General features: G+C 42.2%; 2 pseudogenes; both read left to right on the top strand.

The window, feature by feature from the left end:
• Window positions 1-571: 571 nt before the first annotated feature.
• On the top strand, window positions 572-2,134 carry LOC110584898 (annotated as a pseudogene).
• A 1,184-nt stretch (window positions 2,135-3,318) lies between these two features.
• On the top strand, window positions 3,319-3,725 carry LOC110584909 (annotated as a pseudogene).
• Window positions 3,726-7,518: the final 3,793 nt, after the last annotated feature.

Raw genomic sequence — 7,518 nt, 5'->3', positions numbered from 1 at the left:
TGCTGCCTGGGCTAATACAGCAGCACCCAAAGAGCACCCAGCATGGGACTTCACAACAGCTGAGGGACAGGCCCACATCTGCTGGTACTAGGAGGCCCTCCTCCGGGGAATCTGGGCAGGAGCTAAGAAACCCATGAACATGACTAAGGTATCCTCGGTCACTCAACAACCAGGGGAATCCCCTGGGAACTACTACTACGAAAGACTATGTGAAGCCTACAGGATATACACTCCAGAAGAATGGAGGCTATTCTGTGCCCAGGCCCAACTGAGCAGCCCGCCGGAGTTCAGACTCGCCTTTCCTTCAGTATTGACCCCATGGCCAAATTTATGATTAAGTCCATGTTCACTCGAAGCCTTACAGTCAACCCCTGGTGTCAGACAGAAAATAACTCACCCTGGCACATCCCTGGGTCCTCCATCCACATGCAGCAAGCAATTATAGTGCAACTGTTAAGTATGATTAACGCCTCCCACCAAGCACTTAACCACTCAACTCCACCCCTAGTGCTGGATTTGTATGAAGGCCGGTCCCATCCAATACCTAGGTGTCATCCTCAACCAGTCCACCATGTCACCTCCCACTTCAGCACGGGGGACCTCAGATTATCCCTTTCTGCCTATGGTACTGCTGTATGGCAACTCTTCGTCTCCCATCATGGGCCACAGTTGGGTCTGTGTGCCTAACAACACTTTTCTGGCTTGTGATCTGCATCACCCTGTGCAATCAATCATGCACACTTGTCAGTCTATTACCCGATCTTTCAGTCCTCCCTGGGAGCGATGCCCCGCTCATATGGAGACCTCCTAGCCACCCTCGATGCTCCCCCATGGCCATCCCTCTTATTGTGAGCCTGCTGGGCACATCTGGTGTTACTCTCGGTGCCACTGGAGTTGGGATATCTCAGGTTCAGTACCAGGGTTTAACTCAACAACTCATGGCAGATTTTTCCACCCTCACTCAGTTGGCCCTGGCCCTGCAGTGCCAACTCGATTCACTGGCCTCAGTGGTTCTCCAAAACAGGCATGGGCTCGACCACCAATGTGTCTGGAACATTCAGAGGAGGCAATGTGCCAAACCTGTACCCTGAGATCCTCTGGTCCGCCCTGGGGGTTTTGGGCAGCCTCCGTTCAGCTTCCATCCAGCAGCCCATTCCTCTATATGGAATGTACCTGCACTTGGAGGCAACCCACACTCAGGGTTTCCAGTGTCAGGGCAGCCTATGTTATCCCTTGGGCAGCAGGCCCTAGGGTCCTACCCTGGGTAGCAGTCAGTGCCACCTGCTGGGCAGCAGCAACAGCTGGTACCAAGCCTCATAGGGTACCTGGGATCCGAGACTATCACCTCAGCTGTGCCTCCTGCACAGTCTGAAAAGGCACTATAACATATGTTCCTGCTTTTGACCCCCTGAGAGAAGGCAAGGTCCTATGGAAGTCTCAGAAAGTCTTCAGGACTGAGGATCAGGCCTTCGTCAGCTGCCTAGAGAGTTGCTCCAACAAGGGGTATCAGCAGATCCTCCAGTCCTTCAAGATGGTTCCAGGATTTGATCAAAGATCTGAAATCTGAACTGTCAAGAAACTTTGAGAAGATGTCTTGGCTCAGATGAAGGCCTCATCCTCTCTGCTGCTTGGGAGAAGAGAGATGCCATCAAGAAGGCCTGCACCGATGAAGCCTGCCTGATTGAAATACTCACCTCCCACAGCAATGAGCACATCTAGGAATCGAGCAGAGGCCACAAAACAGAATTCTAAAAGACCCTGGAGGAGGCTATTCAAGACCACAAGTAGAACACCTCCAGAAACTCCTCATCACTCTCTCAGGAAAACCAGGTGAGAGCACAAAAGTGGACTTGCCACTCATCCAGAGACATGTGGAGGAGCTAACTGTGGCTGGGGAGGATTGCCCAGGCAAGTTCAAGGCCATTCTGTGCTTGCAGAGGCAGGCCCAGCAGGTGGCAGTTTTCAGTGAGTATCAGAGAAGAGAGGGGGAGACACTGAGAAGAACATCTGCCGGGAGATGTCTGGAGACCCAGGGTAGGCAATGCTGGTAGTGGTGAAATGTTTCAAGAATAACCCAGCCTTTTGTGCCAAAAGGTTCAACAAGGCCATGAGGGGAGCAGGAACAAAGGATTGACCAGGGTATTAATGGAAGATTCTTCTGAAGATCTGTGGTGGCAACGACTAAGCAATGACTAGTGACTCACTTCTGTTCACCTGCTGGTAATAACCAGACCAGGAAAAGGCCAAAAGAATGTCCATCTGATTCTAACAAATCCACAAAATAGCTCCTGAGGTGTCCCAGTGCTGACCATCCATGGAGCCATGGCTCTCTCCTCCTGCTGCCCTTCCTGATCCTCTGTGGTATTGGTCCTGAAGGATGAGCTCTCTCAGGATGCCTTTTCCTCCCCACACCTCACAGCTTCTTGCTGCTTAAGTAGATGTTTTATTTACTGACTCAGGCAATCATTCCCCTTTGCCTGTGGCTGAGACACTTGGCTTTACTTTAATCATGTAATTCTATGTTTAATGTGGAGGCAATCATTCCCCTTTGCTTGTGGCTGAAATATTTGGCTTTATTTTAGTCAGGTAATTTTATATTTTATTTGGAGACATGTATTTGTATGTATGTCATTGCTAGACAGATGTATACAAGTCTCTTTGCTGCATACACATTTTGGGTGAGAGAGTTTGGGTGTGGGAGAACCGTTTCCTCAAGGAGTGAGAAAAGGGAAGACCTTTAAGGGTAATCTTTGCATCTGGTGAGAATGCATCACAAGCTTTGTTATTGCCATAGTCACTCCTTTTTAGAAAAGAAAAGAAAAATAAAGAGGTCAGAAAGTCATCTATTCCTTCTTTCATGAAAAACCAGGAGACAAGGTAATTTGTGTAATTTGGAGTGATCCTTAAACATGAATGTCTATAACCAAAAGCTGTTTCTAAATTAAAGTCAGCCCCCTCTGGGGAGGGGGAGAAGGTAAAATATGTAACATAGTACATATGAAAATTTAAAATGTTTAAATTAAAAAATATATATATGTATATATATATGTGTATATATATATATATATATATATATATATATATATATATAAAGTCAATACTCATGTTTATTAAAAAAACACATTAAACAAATGGATTCACATCAAACACCTTAGCATGGTGGTCATGAAATGGTAAATAATTAGAAGAGAGGAATAGAGTGTTTGCCGTCCCCACTCTGCGGGGGGGGGGGGGGGGGCTTGCTAATGCCAGGGCCGCCTCTCGCTCCCTGAGCTCCAGCTGAAGGAGAAGGGGAATAAGTAAGGAGGTCTCTACACCATGGCTCCTACAAAGCCGCCTGCTCACAAATCCACCGGGGGTAAAGCACTGAGGAAACAACTGACTATAAATCCACTTGCGAGAGTGCGCCCTCTATGGGAAGGGTGAAGAAACTTCATCCTGACAGGCTGGTATTGTGGCACTCTGTGAAATTAGACTTTATCAGGAGTCCACTAGAACTTCTGATTCGCAAACTTCCTTTCCAGTGTCTGGTGCAAGAAGTTGCCCAGGAGTTCAAAACAGATCTGTACTTCCAGAGTACAGTTATTGGTACTTTCCAGAAGGCAAGTGAGGCCTATCCGGTGGGCCTTTTGGAAGACACCAACCTGTGTGCTCTCCATGCCAAACATGTAACAATTATGCTAGCACAGAGGACACGTACAGAAGTGTTTAAGAATCCACTTTGATGGAAAATATTTTATTCTTTAAAAACATTTTATTCTTTAAAAAGTTTTCTCTTCTTGTTATTGGTAATTCTGAACGTTAGATATTTTTTTCCATGGGGATCAAAAGGTACCTAAGTATATGATTGCAAGTGAAAAAATAGGGACAGAAATCAGGTATTGGCAGTTTTTCCATTTTCATTTGTATGTGGATTTTTAATATAAATGTGGGGACATAAAGTATTAATGCAAGTAGAAATGTTTCAGTGAACATGTTTCAGCAGTTCAACCTTATAACAATTATAAATAAACCTGTTAAGTTTTTCTGGGAAAAAAGAAAGGAAGAGAGGGATAGAAATAAAAAGAAACAAAGAGATAAATGAATAAGACAAGAGAAGTGTTGGGTGAAGGGGGTGAAAAGGTACAAACTTTCAGTTATAAGATAAATAAGCTAGGCACCATACTTAAGTAATTCTTTACTATTATTGTGCATTTTACAAACTTATTTAGTTAGCCTTATACGTGATTATGTTTTTCCCTGGGTACAGAATCCCAGTTTTAAAATAATTACACACTAAGAATGCAATATAAAATCTAGTGCTGCCAAAACAAAACAAAACAAAACAAAACAAAACAAAACAAAACAAAAAACACATGACACCAATTGAATCTCACTTATTTGTAAATATCTGTTCATGGTAGTTTTCTGACATTAACGATCCTGGAGTTTGTGTTATCTGTTTGATTATTATTTCCCTGTTTTCTCTTCCTGGAATATGCATTATAGGAATGTTATATCTAATGGTCTGTGCCTTCATGTATATTAACTTTTCTTCCTTACATTCCATATCTTCTCATTTATTTCTACATTTGGCGAGGGGCTGTTTTCATGGACTTTGCTATCCAGGCCCTCTACACATTTTTTAAAAATTTTAGCAACCATTTTCAGTTTTCATTTTTAGGAACCCATTCTTGCTCTCTGATGGTTCCTATTGCCTAGGATTATTTTTTTCTTTTTAAATGATACCATATCTTTTCAGATTTCTCTTATTAGCTGGCTTACTGTCATCATCGTTATCTTTATCATCAACATCATCACTATTGTCTCAAATCACATTTTAAACATTTTTGTTGTTTCCTGATTTTTTGCTGTTTCATCTAGAGTCCATTGATCAGTTTTTCCATCAGGATCTTTCTCTTTGGTGTTGTTTTCATTATATGTTTGGCACTCTTTGCTGTCCACTCATATGTATGAATTAACTGTTAAGTTGATTCACTGAGGATACTGGTATATATTCTCTCTGCTTTTCCGTTGTTCTCCCTTTCGATTAAGAGCACTGAGGTGTGCCCTGCTTCCCTAGATTATTGCTTTTCAGATGGGGGGTCTGAGAGCCCCCTCAGTCCATCAACCATCCCCCTCATTTAGGTAAAAATCATTTTCTTAACTTTTTTTTATAGCTACTTGGCATAAAGATGAGGACATTTAGGGGTCTCTCCTGAGAGGAAGAGCTACATCATTGTCTTGTCAGTGCAGTGGACTAGGACTTATGTCTTTTAATTTATCTGTCAATAAAATTCAATTTGTATAAAGTCATCCATAAATTCTTCACGATCTCTGGTTCACGTCCATTCCATCATTATCATTATGATTTTATTGTGATCTGTACTACTTTGCTGTCATTTCACTGTGAATTTATGAGAGGGAGGGAGGACAGATAATAACAATAGTAACACACACACACATCCCATGTACAGCAAACATATTTATACACAGACACACACACAATAGTGTATAAGTCAGGATTTTCCAGAGAAATAGAATCAATAAGATGGATGGATGGATAGATAGATACGATAGATATAGAGTTTTATTATAAGCAATAGAGTCATACAATTATGAAGGTTGACAAGTCCCAAGATTTGCAGTCTGCAAACTAGAGACCCAGAAGAGCCAATCTGTGGTTCCAGTCTGAATTCAAAGTCCTGAGATGGAGGAGAGCAGATGCTATGTTTCAATCTGAAATCTGGTAGACCTAAGACCCAAGAAGAGTCAATGTTTCAGTTGGAATCTGAAGGCCAAAAAAGACCAATGCACCAGCTCAGAGTGGTCAGGTAGGAGGAGTTCCTTTCACTCAGGCTTTTTGTCTTATTAGGTCTTCAGCTGATTGGATAAGACCCACTCACAATAGGAAGGGAAATCTGCTTTATTCAGTCTTCCAATTCATATGTTAATCTCATCCAGAAACTTCTTCACAGACACACCCAGAATAATGTTTGGCCAAATGTCCATCCTCCTCATGCTCAGTCAAGTTACCGCATAAAATAAAATGAACGATTGCAAGTGACTAACACTTATATATAGTTTATAATGTGTTTGATAGTGTTCCCATATATTTCATAGTATATTAGATGTTTTATACATATAGTGAGTTCTTGTTATTTACAGTAGCTATGTTCTAGATGTCAATGCAAACAATGAATTGATGTACACTGAATCATTGCTCCTAGGGAAAATACAAGGTTAAGTTTCTGACCTCTAGTCAGAACATTTTAGGCAAACATTTAATATATAACCTTGTTTTATATGTGTTTCTCTTTAAAGATATCTTATTTAACACATACTGTTCTCTTTAAGGCACATCACCCACATCTTCTGCTTAGGAACATTAGATAACACTTCAGTACTACACTTGGGGTCATTTTAAACAGTGAAATTACCCACAAAAAGTACAAAATGCAAAAGAATGTGACACTAAATAGACTGCAAAGAGGATATTTGTTCATAGCATGAGAGCTGATACCAGAGGCAGAGTGTCACGTTGTTGGACCTGAGATGAAAATGTGCATGTCAGGTGATTCAAATTTTTTTACCACTCTGAACATGTCTGCCAATGATCATAAAAGCACTGTGAGTATTGGGGCGCCTGGGTGGCTCAGTTGGTTAAGCGACTGCCTTAGGCTCAGGTCATGATCCTGGAGTCCCGGGATCGAGTCCCACATCGGGCTCCCTGCTCGGCAGGGAGTCTGCTTCTCCCTCTGACCCTCTCATGCTCTATCTCATTCTCTGTCTCAAATAAATAAATAAAATCTTTAAAAAAAAAAAAAAAAAAAACACTGTGAGTATTGATGTGGGATTTCCATACACGTTTTGGGGAAAATCTATGAATAACAAAGATAGACTATATATTACCATCTGCAAGTTGCTGTTATAAACATATATGTCCTGGGGTGCCTGGGTGGCTCAGATGGTTAAGCGTCTGCCTTTGACTCAGGTCATGATCCTGGGGTCCTGGGATCGAGCCCCGCATCGGGCTCCCAGCTCAGTGGGGAGCCTGCTTCTCCCCCTCCCCCTGCTTCTCCCCCTGCTCATGCTCTCTCTCTCTCTCTGTATCTCTGTGTCTCAAATTAATAAATAAACAAATCTTAAAAAAATAAAAATAAAATAAAAATAAACATGTATGTCCTTTAACACACAAGAACCCTGGGATGGAAACTAGATGCTTGGGCTCCACGTCTCTTCTCTTATATACTCTGCCTTTCAACATCAACCAGAAAACAATTTCTTTACTTTTAACAAAGTATTTGGGGTGCCTGGGTGGCTCGGTTGGTTAAGCATCTGCCTTCAGCTCAGGTCATGATCCCAGGATCCTGGGATCAAGCCTCCCATCTGGCTTCCTGCTCAGTGGGGAGTCTGCTTTTCCCCCTCCCACTCTCTCTGTATGCATGAGCTCTCTCTCTCTCTCTCAAATAAATAAATAAATCTTTAAAAAAACACAAAAAAACAAAGTGTTTGATTCCACGTATTTTATTCAGATCT

Source organism: Neomonachus schauinslandi, chromosome 7 (assembly GCF_002201575.2).
Source record: "Neomonachus schauinslandi chromosome 7, ASM220157v2, whole genome shotgun sequence".
Lineage (NCBI taxonomy): Eukaryota > Metazoa > Chordata > Mammalia > Carnivora > Phocidae > Neomonachus > Neomonachus schauinslandi.
The sequence above is the reverse complement of the archived record's forward strand: the minus strand, read 5'-3'. Positions and strand labels throughout refer to the sequence as shown.